Genomic DNA, 14144 nt, shown 5'->3' with positions numbered 1-14144 from the left:
CATCCTTAACCGTTCAGCGCATGTAGGAACATTCTTTCACTCTAATGAAAGAAAAAAAAACAACACCCGAACAAAACCCAAACGCTCAAAATGAGGCTACTCCTGTACCAATAACAAAACGTTTAAAGAAAGTTCAGCGTTTCTTCACGCACTCGCGGACGCCGGTTCTTTCGGAATGCGACACAGATTGTTCGTTCCGGTTGCGGTTCACCCGCTGTCCACATGCGATGTACTGAAAGTTCACTTTTCAGTACTTCAGACACCAGTTCGCACACAAGCGCCACAAGTGGGCCCTACCTGCACATTCCATGGCCCACCATGACCATATGCCAACGAGCGCGAATAAAGGAAGGCACTCGCCATTGTACCCCAAAGGTAAACTCCCCACAGTGCTGTAACCACGGCTCTACTTCCCAAGAAGACAGAGTTAAAACCGCGAAGCTGCGCTACTCGCTAATCACACACCTTACGACAGCTGAACGCAACCAACACATGCACAAACAAAAAAAACTAACAACAAGGGGAAGAACTACAATACAGGTAAAACTAACAATAACGCTCGTCTGGGCGAACCGTACACCTAAAAAACAACAGAAAAAAAACGCAAAACGCAAACAACTAAGTGTGCGGCAAACAACGCTGAACCGTCCCGGTCTCGCACTGCATACTATTCAGCGCGCACACCTCCTTCCACGGTGGCACACACCGACCGTCGCACGGAAGCTGATTCCGTTTTGTGCGCCACCAGCTGATTCTACACGAACCCTGGTTTGCCTCGCGGTGTCCTCTGCTCCCGGGAGAAAAGGAACACCCTACTCGGCGGTAGCGCGTACGCCGATGTCGCACCTGCGCCCGCCACACCTGCCCCCGCGTCCCGCGTTCTCGGGCCCGTCGGAATCGGCCTACGCGCAAGACGCCGCGGGCCGCCTGCACATTCCTGCTTTGCACACGGAAGCTCAACGATTAGGCGCGCCGTTCCGCTGCCCTTGCATGACCCCTGCGCCTCCTCTGCCTCCTCCGAGATGAGCATGCTTTCTGCAGCTTCGCTCGATCTCTGCATTAGCTCATCCTCGGTGCATGGGGCGGTGATGCTCTCGACAATTCCCTGCGCGACCACGGCAACATTTCCCGACGCCACCGGAAGAATTGCTGCAGCTAAGTCTTCCGTCTCGCGAGATTCTATGATCTCATCTGTAGCAGTGGGGACGCTAACGTGTTGCACAACAACTGGGGTGGCTTCGGCCACCTCCACTACATTCCCACTCTCCTCATGTCGTGGCGCTCGAAGCGCCCACGAGGGAACAAAAACTGTGAAAACATTGGTATCCCCCTCGAGTTTACCAATCCTGCGGAGCTTCGCTTTCTCGTAAGCGATCTCCGCTCTCCCTTGGGCTAATTGAGCGCTAAGCTCCTCAGCCGTCCACACGGACGGGCTACCCGCGCCCCTGCTACCCGCTAGCCTTGCTTTTTCCAAAGCGTGCTGGGCATTTTTGAGAGCTAATTCAGCTCTCAACTCCTCAATTTCGAGCACAATGGCACTAACCTTCTGGTCGGTGCCGCGACATCCCCTTAGCATAGTGGCCATGGTAAACCCGGAGAAAGTAAGTCAGGGCCCACCTGTGCCCGCTCCGGGTTCGGCCGGGTCGCAGTGTCGCTGGTGCAGCAGCTCGTGGACCCGATGCGCCGCTCTCGCCGCTGGGATGGGGCCGTGCTCCCTGGGCCAGAGCCCACGAGGCCTCCCGCTGAGGTGTCGCCCCGTTGCCGTTGAATCGCGGCTGCTGCCGCAATGAGCTGAAGCTCACGAGGCCTCCCGCTGAGGTGTCGCCCAGTCGATGCTTGGAGTCTGGCTCGTTGTTGGTCGGAGCCGAACCTTGCGTTGAAGGAGTCTCTCCGCAATGCCCCACCAGCTCCAGCCCATGGTCGTGGTCATCCTGCCGACTGCGCCAGTTAAATTTCGCCTCTCCATCTTCTTGGCGAACTGATGGAGGCGAAATAGGGATGTTCTTTTGATGCGCGAGCCGAGAGGACCATCTCGACTCGCTCCGATGATCGACGACCGATGCTTGGAGCGGGTGAGGGATGAGGACTGCCTTCCTTGCTAGATATTAGGTTTTTTTACATTATTTACAAAGACTACAACTTTACATCAGGTCAGAGTGACGGTTACATTGTCACTCTGACAGCAGCAGCCTGTTCGGCCGAGATCTATACTGAACTAGATCCCCCTCTCGACCGACCTTCGACAAAACCCAACACTCCGGTTTTGATAGCAAAAACCCCGCCTCCAAAAAGGGGTGTTCAAGAAAGAGAGAAAAACCTTTCAAAACAATTATTACAAACCATTGATTGGCCACAGTAACCAGCCAATCACACACATGTCCTCACCTGCGGTCACGTGACCTAACCCTCTCTCTTATGCACTCAAAGTGCGTTTCCTACGCACGCTGTTACACCCGGCCAGAAAATACAGGACATCTGCGGCCTTAAGTGAACCATCCATTACGTTAAGCGGGCGGCATCTGCACAAACAACAGCCAAGCCGAGGGCCCGGAGCGGTCCCCGCGCGGCTGACCTCCCTCCGCGCGACGCCTCCCACGACGTCGGGCGTCTGCGCGGGCGGCGTGACAATGAGAGTTGCTAATTCCCTCCCAGACTAAAGGGGCGCCGCCGGCCACCTGAACAGACCACGGGGAGAGACGCTGCCAGCCGAGGCGACAATCGTCGAGGCGAACGACCCGTCGACGAAGAGCGCCCGCCGCCGGAGTCGAAGATTTTCCAAACTTACACCGCGCACGCTTTCAACACTAAGAGATACGATCATCTGGCCGCCCGTCAGCTTGTTATGCGAATGACCCTGCCACCCTCGACGCGACAGACGTACTTAGGCCAAGCGCCCCCGTCTTTTGACACACAATAGGACGGGCACAAAACACGCTCTCCGCGGCTCCGAACTTGGCGTCCGTGCGGCTACATGAAAGGGACACGGGAAAGTGGCTACCAGCGGAGGCGACGCCAATACATGGGCCACCGGCGGCCTTCATTAATTACATGCGGAGCCCGAACTTAACACTTGTGACTTGCAAAACACTCGCGATGACATACCTAGCGCTCCAAACCACCCCACCACAAGCGCTTTTTTTTTCCTTATTGCCCATCTCGCACAGCAACACCAGGTACCAGGTACAATAACAAAGAAAAAAATCACAGTAATGCCGCCATGCCCCCTAGGGCCGGTGTTGTCATTTAAAATTCCCTAAGCGTAGTCAGGGGTTCAATTTTAAACAACCACTCTGGCGGAGAGTTCTTCGCTCTCTGAACTTCAACAAACTCTGACACACTTTCCCTAAAATACTGTCTCGTTGGTCGCGCGTCGACATCGCAATGCAGCCAAGCCATGCGAGAACGCCAAATGCTCTGCAGACCTAACAACATGACACTGTCAAATGGTACAGCGTCCTCTCTATCAATGCACAAAAAACGAATACCGTGTGGGCTAAGTGGAAAATCTTTCTGGAGTGACCATTGGAGGACATCCCAAAGGAACATTGCGGCCCAACAATGAAGAAAAACATGCTCCACAGTTTCGGGTTGTTTGCAACTGGGGCAGTCGGTTCCCCATGGAACCGATAGCCCCCTTTCATTCATCCAAGTAGCGACTGAAAGTGTACCCGTGTGCAATTTTAAAAAAGAAAGTCTTTGCCCAAGGTGACACGTCCATTCGCTTGACTCTTTTTAACACATCTTGTCCTGGACCATTGCTGTACAGAGCTCTATACAGGGGCACTGGGAAGACTACGTCACATACATCCTTATATAAGTTTTTCCTAGTTACATTGGCCAGATATTGCATCGAGAAACGCGTTGATAAAAATCGGAATGACAAAACAAGTTCTTTAAAATATCCATGGACACCACCTGGCATGAAACTTGAAGAAACCACAAATTCTGGCAAAGCACGCATTAACCGAACTTGCATTACAGTGCGTAGAAAAGGGTCCTGTACATCGCGTAGAAACAAAAATCGATTTACGAGTTGCCGTACAAACAGATGAGTCAGTCCTAGTCCGCCGTCACGGATTCGCCGAAACAAATTCGTCCTACTGCTCCTTTCTCACGTGGACCCCCACACAAAAACAGAAAATACGCGATGCAGCTTCTGGACATTCAAACGCGAACAATGCAGCACTTGCATAACGAACCAAAGCTTTGCCACTGTTAGGATCGGCCAACACAGGAATTCCTCGCAAACCCTAGAGCAAGGTGTGCGTGGATGAATCACCCAGAGGCACGAGGAGGGAAGAAACCCTGGCGCCAACGGCGGCGGTTTCAAGTGGCGGCTTCTGTATCCTCGGTTCACCGGACGCTGCGGGCCACTTTTTTCCTTCATACACGTATGAAAGAAGGGTCCGCCGAAAGGAAGCTGCGGTTTCAAGTGCCCAAGCTCTTCGGTTTCCAACCGTCGGCGAGAGCAGGAGGTCACTCGTCTTCACGTGCTGGAGCCGAGTTGAAATTCCGTTCTCACGGGGCCTCCAAAATAAAGACTAGCGCGAAGTGGTGCGACTCCGGCACAAGACACGATCGATGACGTGGATATTTACCCTTTTCATCGACCGAGTGGCACGTGTGCATCAGCCACGCCTCATGTCGTGGGCGGTACATCAAGTGTCGTCCACTGCCCACCTGATTGGACAACCTGTGTGAAGTTATATTCCCGAGCCAGGGATCTGGGGAATACGAACTTTATTTAAACGACTGTATTCGTGTTATTCTTGTTCTCCTGTCTCGACTGTCATCATGTAGAATAAACCTCCTGTACAGTTTCCTCTTAAGCAGTCATCTCGAGTCTCTAGTCCGACACCATGCCGAGCCGGGACCTGTGGGCCTGAACGAGTCAGACAACCCAAGGGCCCCTCATCTCTAACACCACAAAGAAAAGATTACAAGTCGTGGCTCTCACGAACACTGACAGCCGAGTCGCTTTCATTTTTTCCGCTTTCTCTTTCAGTGATTGCACCTGCCCCCCCAGTAGGGCTCATTGTCGCGATAGTATTCCAGAGGGGTTCCCAAGTAATTTACTGGGGTGGTTACCCAAGCTACATTAGCAAAGATCGCTGGCGTTGACATCCATTCGCCGTGCCAAAACCCCAGGCATTTTCCCCAATTTACCAGACTCCCCGTGACCTCCCCAAAATGCTTCACTGTTTCCACGGCGAACATCACGCTTTCTTTGTTCGAGCAAACAACGGCAATGTCGTCAGCATAGGCGAGAAGTTTGACCTCTGTCTCCTGTAATTTAAATCCGCTTATTTTACCATTATGAATGATGCTCCGGCACAGCGCCTCTATGTATACACAAAACAATAAATGGCTTAGGGGTCAGCCCCGGCGCACTGAACGCTGCACCTCGATGACCACTCCCAATTCCTTATTCACTATCAACCGTGTATTGCAGTTCCGGTACGCCATCACCACTCCCCGTACAATGACAGAACCAAGGTTGATGTGCTCTAACACGTAAAACAGGATCTTTTGGGAGACGCAGTCCAAGGCTTTCTCCAGGTCGAGCTGGAGAATCACCACGCCCGAGCCCATTGCATCGCAACATTCCAGTACGCACCTCGCCTTGTGGATATTCGTAAATATGTTACGACCCACTGATGCCACACGTCTGATGTGGACCTACAATTTTCTGGATTACCATTTGTAACCTTTTCCCCAGAACCTTCATAAAAATTTTGTAATCAACGTTCGTCAGCGAGATTGGTCGGTATGCTTTAACATCCCGTAATTTTTGCCTATCGTCTGTTTTCGGAATTAGTATTGTATGGGAGGTAGAAAACGATGGAGGAAGCGCTTCAATTTCGTAGCCTTGATTGTACATGTCGGCAAGAACAGGAGATATCAAAGATTTCAGATGTTTATAGAACGCCGTACCAAGCCCGTCAGGACCCGGTGACTTGCCCGGATTCAGGTTTTCGATGGCACACTTAACTTCCTCGGCCGAGAATGGTTGTTCGAGCCATTCCTTTGTTTCGTCATCCAAGCGTGGCAACGCACCGATAAAATCTCGCTTGTATTTTTCTAAGTCGGTTTCTCTGAAAGCGAAGAGTGCCTTATAGTAATCGAAAAATGCGCGCTCCACTTCCTCTTTTTCCCAAGTTACATAACCGTTGGTTTGTTGGTTTCTATTTCTTTAATCATATTCCGCCGGGCTTGCGTTTATTCTATTCCTAACGCCCCTTTTGTGGGTGCCTCCCCGAACGTCCAATGTTCCGCCCTCGCCCGTACTAGCGCTCCACGATAGCGGTCTTGGTCAATGACTTCGAGTTTGTGTTTAACCTGCCCTATGTCGCCTTTGAACATTCCTGGATTTTTGTTCTCCAACGCAATCAACTTTTGTAGGTTCGCTCGCAAAAGGTTTTCTTTTCTTTTTTCCTCATATTTTATACAGCTAGACCTTTCTATGGCTTTTATTTTAACGTCTTGCTTATACATCTCCCACTTCTCCCCGATTTTACCGTTGTGGCCTTCAGCTATTTCCGTAATTTTTTCTACTACAAAACCCATGAACATTTCGTCATGTAACAGCTTTTCATTCAGTTTCCACAGATCCCACGAGAAAGGGGTGTTCTGTTTTTTCCTACCCAGCCTGCATTTAACCAAACAGTGGTCCGAGAAAGGAATCGGCTGTACATCATAGCCATGACATTGCTGGATTAAATTTAGCGAAAAATAAAACCTATCTAGCCGTGCGTGGCTGCACCCCTGAAAATGTGTGAATCTCACGTTTCTCGTACCCTCAAGGCATTCCCCGACATCAATCAAGCCGAATTCGTCTACTATCTCAGCTAGCAGACTAGTGCTAGCGTCTCTGTAGGTGGTTTCGCTTGCTTTATCACGGCTCGACAGTACACAGTTAAATTCCCCCAATAACATAAGCTGGCTTTCGGTGTTTAAGTGTTGCTTGAGGCTATCAAAAAAAATCTAACCTGGCCTCCAATGCATTTGGCGCGTACACACAAATAATTCTGTACTCGATAGAGTTGCAGTGGCAATCGCACACAACAAGGCGGCCAGAAACATGTCAGAGTGGCCGGTTTTAGTAAGGACTTGTCTTGGAAGAGATTAAACTGTTTAATGACAGGAAAACTGATTACATTGCGTTATAGGATGGGGAAATAGCACTGAAACGTCCGTCGCGATGCGCGGCGGTGGGGCGACTCCCCGCGCACGAAGTTCAGTTTACCCTCGCAAGCGAGGGTCCAAAATCCGAAACACACGCACACAGCACATATAAACGCGGGCGCCGCTCGGGGCCGCGTGATGGTACATATAAACACTGGCGGTGACTCGGGGAGGCGTTGGCGGCGTGAGCTGTGGCGGTGTCGTATACGCTGCAGGGCCGTGTTCTCCGCTTTCCGTTCGCTCTTCTATTTTCTTTCGTTCGTCGGCCCCCAGCGAATTCTTCGTAGCCCCTGACACGACCTCCCTTTAGAAGGATCTGTCCCCAGGTCCTTCACCGAGTTGGCGCCCGATGGAGCTATCCGCGAGCTCTGTGGGGTAATTGATGCGCTCGTAATATGGACGCAACTGTTCCACGTTAACAGTTTTATCACTTGGGCCTCCGAGGTTTCCGAGTCTCTTGATGCGCACCAGGTTTTCGCCAGCAAGGTCCGTGATTTCGTAGGGACCGTCATATCGTGGGTCGAGTGTCCACTTTCTGGCTCCAATAGAACACAAAACCTTGTCTCCTACGTTGAAATTCGGAGGATCCCTTCTCGCGTCATATCGTCTCGTAGAGTATGCTTGGCTCTTCTGCAAGTTTTCTTTAGCTTCTTTGCGTGCCATCGCAAGCTCGTGAAGCCGTACCGAGTCTTCAATGTCATTTCTGACGGAGCCAATGTTCAGCTCACCGGGTAGTCTCGGCTGGTATCCGTGCATAAGCCAGAATGCGCTGTACCCTGACTGCTGTGTCTTTGCAACGTTGATGGCAAACACTGCGTCTGCAAGCAAACGATCCCAGTCGCGCGTCTCATTGAGCAGCTTTCTGAGAATTTGCTTTAATGTTGCCACCATTCTTTCGACGAGACCGTTGGCCTGAGGCCAGTAAGGTGGCGTGTTGACGTGTTCGAGGCCGAGTCGTTTGTGAAGCGAAGCGGTCTTCTTGTTCACGAATCCTCTGGCTTGGTCGGTGATGATTACCTCTGGGACGCCGAAACGTGGAATCCATCTGTTGAGTAGATAATCAATGTAGTATGTCGATGCCGTACTTGGCACTGCTATTGCATCCATATAGCGTGTCGCGTGATCGATGCATACCAAGACGTAACCCTCGTCTTCGCTGTCATTAATTGGACCAAGGTGATCCAAGGAGATAACAGTGTTGGGGTCGTTCGGAATTTCTCGTGGGTGGAGGCAGCCTTGATTTCGTTTTGTTCTTGCGTTTATAGTCTGGCAGGTATGACAGGACTGAACGTATGTCTTGACATCCTTTGACATGGAAGGCCACCAATATTTGCGTTCGATGAGGTCCTTCGTTTTCGTTGCGCCGAGATGTCCGTTACTGTCGTGGAAAATCTTCATGACAGTGTCGCGCAGAGCTCCCGGTACAATAATTTTCTTCGATGAACACCCCTTGTTGACGATTTCTTTGGTCAGAATGCCGTCGTACATCTTAAAAGCGCTGTCTCGTCTCTGGCTGTCCTCCGTGAACCTGCGGCAGTCCGCGTCCAAAGCTTGGAATTTCCGCAGCGTCTCGTGATTGCCGGTGATGACGGTTTGAAGTACGTAGCCTCTCGCACCCTCCGTTTCGAGAATGTCTCCTGACATTCTTTCCGTTTCTGTCTGGCGTGATAAAGCATCTGCGGCGGTGCTGAGTCGGCCTGGGCGATGCAACACGTCGAAAGTGTAGTCGGCCAAGTCGAGCATCCAGCGAGCAAATCGTCGATTGATTGCTGCCTTCTTCATGAGGTACGTTAGGCTGAAGTTGTCCGTGAAGACGGTGAACCGTGGTCCTCCTCGTAGATACAAAGCGAATTTCTCTGTTATAGCCCAGTGCAGCGCCATGCATTCCAGTAGGTTGGAATGAAGCTTAGAGTCGTGTTCGTTGAGCGCTTTGCTTGCATACTCGATCACTCGTTCCTTTCCGTCTTGGAGCTGAGTCAGTACAGCTCCCAGTCTTGTTTGGCAGGCGTCGACGTGAACTCGTGTCTGGCATTCGGGACGAAACGTTGACAAAATTGGGGGACTCTTCAGCGTGCTTTTGAGGTTGTCAACGATGCTTTCGTGTTCTGAAGTCCACTGAAATTCAGCCTGTTCCGCAACCAGATTCCGTAGAGGTCGTGTGATTTTCGAGAAGTTCGGAATGAATTTGCGATAGTGGTTCGCAAATTGCAAGAAGGAGTATAGCTTCTTAGCGTTGACGTGCGGCTCAAACTTATCAATGGCTGCGATGCGTGAACCGTCTGGAATTCGGCCTTCTAGTGAGATCTCGTAGCCAAGAAAGTTGATGCTGCTGCGTATGAACTGGCATTTACGGATGTCCATCTTGAGTCCATTGATCTTGATTCGAGCTAAAGCTTCTTCTAGAAGTTCCAAAGCTTCTTGAATCGTGCGTGCGCCTTGACCAACATCGTCCATGTAGGTTGCCGTACGTGGTAGACCGTCGAATGTGTGGCGCATTATTTTCTGCATTGTTTGTGGCGCTTTGCAGAAACCGAACGCCATCCTGAGATATTCGTACTTCCCATCTGGGGTGACAAATGCTGTTTTGTGCACGTCGTCCTCCTTCACTCGAACTGTCAAGAAGGCAGCCTTTACATCCATGACCGTGAAGTACTGCGCTTTGTCCGCTGTGATATCAAAGATGACGTCTTCCATCACAGGCATCGGATACGTTGGGTTTATGGTCTTCTCGTTTAGCTTTCTGTAGTCGTGCACCATGCGTCGAGGTGTGGTCGGGTGATTCGGTTGGTCAACCACAATCGTCGGTGCGGCATACTCGCTTTCGCTTGGACGAACGATGTCTTTCCTTAAGTATTCGTTGACTTGCTCTTTCATAAAGTTACGATCCGCTGGAGAGCATCTGTAGGGTCGTGAAGCAACCGGTATGTTGTCTCGTAGTTCGATAGAGTGTTCGACGTGTGGACAAAGTCCAATCGGGCTTGTTTTGCTCGCGAAAACCGAAGAGTTTTTCAGGAGCAACGCTCTCAACTGATCACGTTCTTCGTTTGTCGCGTCTGTTGTCATCGAGGAAACGGCAGTTTCGATACCTTCACGGGTGACTGGGTCTATTTCGATTTCTAGGCCCTCGATGCGTACGAAGTCCGTTCTTTCGTTTTCACGGTGACGGCAGAACGAGGCTATGAGTGTCTCTCCAATTTCATCCGGTTTCGATGAACTGGTTGGATCGTGAACTGCGAATGTTGGGCACTGTTTGTCCTCTTTCGTTACGTTAACGAGCGTGACGTCATTCGTTGGATGAAACGTGACTTCAACGTTGGCGTTTCGTCGCCAGTCTGAACCAAGAATGATGTCCAAAGGCTTCGGAAGAGGGCTTACCACAACGTTCGACAGTGTTGTGCGTGTGTTGCCTACCGTAATGTCAATAGTTGCTGAAAGCTTGGGCTGGATGGTCCTGTCCAATATTTCGATGCGGTCTTGCGATTTCCAGTGGGTGACGGGTGTATCTGGAGGCAATGCTTCAGCAGAGATTAGTGACACGTCGGCACCACTGTCGATGCAAACTTTCACTGGTGAGGAGTTGTTCAAAAGTCCGTCTACGATCGGCAGCGTTCCACCAGATGATTGCAAAAAGCAATTCGCTTGTCGGCTGGAACTGTGGCGTCTATCTTCGGGCGCTGGTTGCGATCGACGCCTTTCTTCAGCTCGTAGTGTGGCGCTCGTTTTCGGTTTTGGGCACTGGCGGGATAGATGACCAGGCTCGTTGCAATTGTAACAGGGTCTTCCGGTTGGTGCCCTGAATGGCGAGAAACTGTTCGTTCCCGAACCCACACGTTCTGATTTTCTTTGGTTCGTTGGATTTGGTGTTTTGTCGTCAGTTTGGTCGCGTTCCGTTGATCGGCGGCAGTCTAGCATGGTTGCTCTGTCGATGAGGTCGATGACCGAAGTGCAACATTGCGCTGCCAACGGGTTGGCCCATTTGTCGTCCGTGATTCCAGCGAGAATGAGTGAAATTCTTTCTTCCGTTGCGAGGTTGTACGGTGCTTTCTCAAGCATGGCATTCTTCGCGTAAACGTACTCGGTTATGGTTTCGTTTTCGCGCAGCGTTCGTTGGGCTTGGTAGTTAAGGAACTCCTGCATGGTCATTTTGCGTTTGAAGCGTTCTGTTAGTGCTTCTTTCCATGCATCCCAAGTTTCTATTTTTCTGCCATAGCTCGTGTGCCAGTCGCGGGCAGGACCCTTCAACCGAGAGATCGCGTTCACCAAAGTCAGTGATGGAGTCCAGTGGGCTAGCGATGCGATGCGCTCGGTCTCCGCTGTCCAGGCCTTTACGTCTGCTCTTACTGAGCCGTCGAAGAAAGCAATGGCTGTGGAAGTGTCGCTCGTTGAGTGGACCTGCAGAGGCTGCTGCGCTCGTGCTAAGCATTCGGCTATCGTAACTTGAGACTCGACCATCATAGCCATTAATCGAGCCATATCGTTCGTCTCCGATGGGGTTCTGCGGACTCCCAAAGTTTCGTCTCGTGCGTCAGCAGGCGTAACGTGCCGTGGAGTATCAAGGGTTGACTCACGTTGTTCGTCGATGCGCCCGGTATCAACTTGGTCGTCGTGACGTTGGCCAACTTGTTCCGAAGGGCGCTCGTTGGCTGTTGCCATGATGATCTGGAGCTGAGACTTCAAAGCGTCGACATCGGCTTGCAGCTTTTCGTTGGTAGCCGCCAGGCTCTCCATGCTTGCCAGCCGTTCGTTGCTGGTGTTGCGTAGCATCGTCAGAGAGTCGAGGGTACCGTCAGCTCGTCGCCGTGCGTTGTCTTCGAGAAGCCTTTTCACAAGTTCACTCTTGTTGCCCGTGTGACGCAAAAGGCGAAACTTGAGTTCGTCGGTCAGCTCTTTCTTTGTGAACAATTTCAGGGAACTGGCGTCTTCCGATGAAAGGAGGTCAGACCCCGGAGTTGGGCGTGTCCGAGTTGAGTCAGCGTCGTGGGACCCTTGCGTCGAGTGCTCCGCCATTCTCCGTCCGCTTCAATTTTAGGTTGCCGATAATTTCGTGAAACGGGGCTTCAATTGTCGCCGTGAAGTTCCGTAGTCGACTGCGCCATGTCAGAGTGGCCGGTTTTAGTAAGGACTTGTCTTGGAAGAGATTAAACTGTTTAATGACAGGAAAACTGATTACATTGCGTTATAGGATGGGGAAATAGCACTGAAACGTCCGTCGCGATGCGCGGCGGTGGGGCGACTCCCCGCGCACGAAGTTCAGTTTACCCTCGCAAGCGAGGGTCCAAAATCCGAAACACACGCACACAGCACATATAAACGCGGGCGCCGCTCGGGGCCGCGTGATGGTACATATAAACACTGGCGGTGACTCGGGGAGGCGTTGGCGGCGTGAGCTGTGGCGGTGTCGTATACGCTGCAGGGCCGTGTTCTCCGCTTTCCGTTCGCTCTTCTATTTTCTTTCGTTCGTCGGCCCCCAGCGAATTCTTCGTAGCCCCTGACAAACACATGCTGTGACCGGTTGCATTTCCAGGCCCGGCAACTTTACGACCAACACACAACCCGCCGACGTCCCCACAGCGTGACTTACAGAAGCGTAGTAACTCGACGTGAAACGGCGCACCATGCCCTCGGTCTCTTCCTCTCAGTCCACCTTCGTCTCCTGAACTGCTAGCACATCGATGTCCCGATCGGCGATATACCTGGCTTTGTTTTCTCTTTGAAGCCAGACCCCGGACGTTTAATGTTGCTACATTCAGGGACCCATCCATTTCGCCTCCCTTTATATATTAGAGACCGCCGGCATGGTGCTCGCCCTTTCGCGTCCGCGTTTCGCTAGACGCTGCCCTCCTCCGCCGTGGAGACGGGGTGGCTGCTGCGTCGACGGCGTTGCTGTTGCCGGTTGCTGCGTTGCCGGCGTTCCTGGGCGTCCGCGTCTCTTCACGACGCTGGGACGCGGTTTCACAGAGGAAGAGCGTCGCCCCGGGTAAGTTTTCAGCGGCGGCTCCTCGCTGGTGGCCATGGCTCCATCTTCCTCTCCCTCGTCCGTCTTGTCAAGGCCGCGCTTGCCGTTGTTCCCGGCGCTTGCTTGCCCGCCCGCCTCCATCGTCTCATCCTCACTTGATCCGGGCTTGACTTCAGTGGGCTGTTGGTTTTTTAAACCGTCCACTGGAATCGCAGTAACACACGCTGCCGCCTCCTCCTGGTTCTTTGGCTCCGCGTCTTGGGACGGACTTGCAGGGGTCGCCTCCACCTTTTCCAGGTTTCCCGTGCCTTGTGCTGCTGCTTCCGCCTCGGCCACGTCCATCAAGTGCTCTGAAAACTCTTCTCTACCCGCAGGCCCCGTCACGTTGGCGTAAGTGCGGACGCAATCCGCGTCTGCATGGCCGAACCGACGGCATTTCGAGCAGCGAGGCACCTTGCAGTCACGGCGAACGTGACCAGTCCCTTGGCAGCGCAAACATTGCATGGGCCTGCCTGGCGCCACCAAGAGGGCCAACTTGCCTGCGACCCTGACTTGATGCGGCAAATCTTCCACCGTCAACCCGGCCTTGAGCTTCAGCGTTACCGCCCGCATCGTGGACCCCTTGTCCTGCACTCCATGCACGCGCCATCTTTCCTTGGTGACTAAAATGACCTTGCCATCAGAAGCAAGGGCGGTAGGCACGTCCTCGTCTTCAACGCCGTGCAGCAGCCAGTGAAGCTTAAGCTCACCTGCTGGTCCTGCGGATCCACGACGAGGCACTGGCGTCCCTTCACTTCCTGCTCGCCGGCCGCCAGCATCTTCTTTGTAGCCTCGGCACTTTTGAAGGTCACCGCCCACACGTGGTTGATCTGGTACGCCCCCAACGCTATCACGTCGGAGAGCATACCAACACGTGCGGGCATGTCTCTGAAGTCCTCGACGCGGAACGGTCTGGCTTTCACGTCCCCGTGAAGAAACACCGTATTCAACACGATACGTCCTG

This window comes from Haemaphysalis longicornis, unplaced genomic scaffold, assembly GCF_048455015.1.
Source record: "Haemaphysalis longicornis isolate Haplotype H1 unplaced genomic scaffold, Haemaphysalis longicornis Haplotype H1 scaffold_4, whole genome shotgun sequence".
Classification (NCBI taxonomy): domain Eukaryota; kingdom Metazoa; phylum Arthropoda; class Arachnida; order Ixodida; family Ixodidae; genus Haemaphysalis; species Haemaphysalis longicornis.
Note: the sequence above shows the minus strand (reverse complement) of the source record.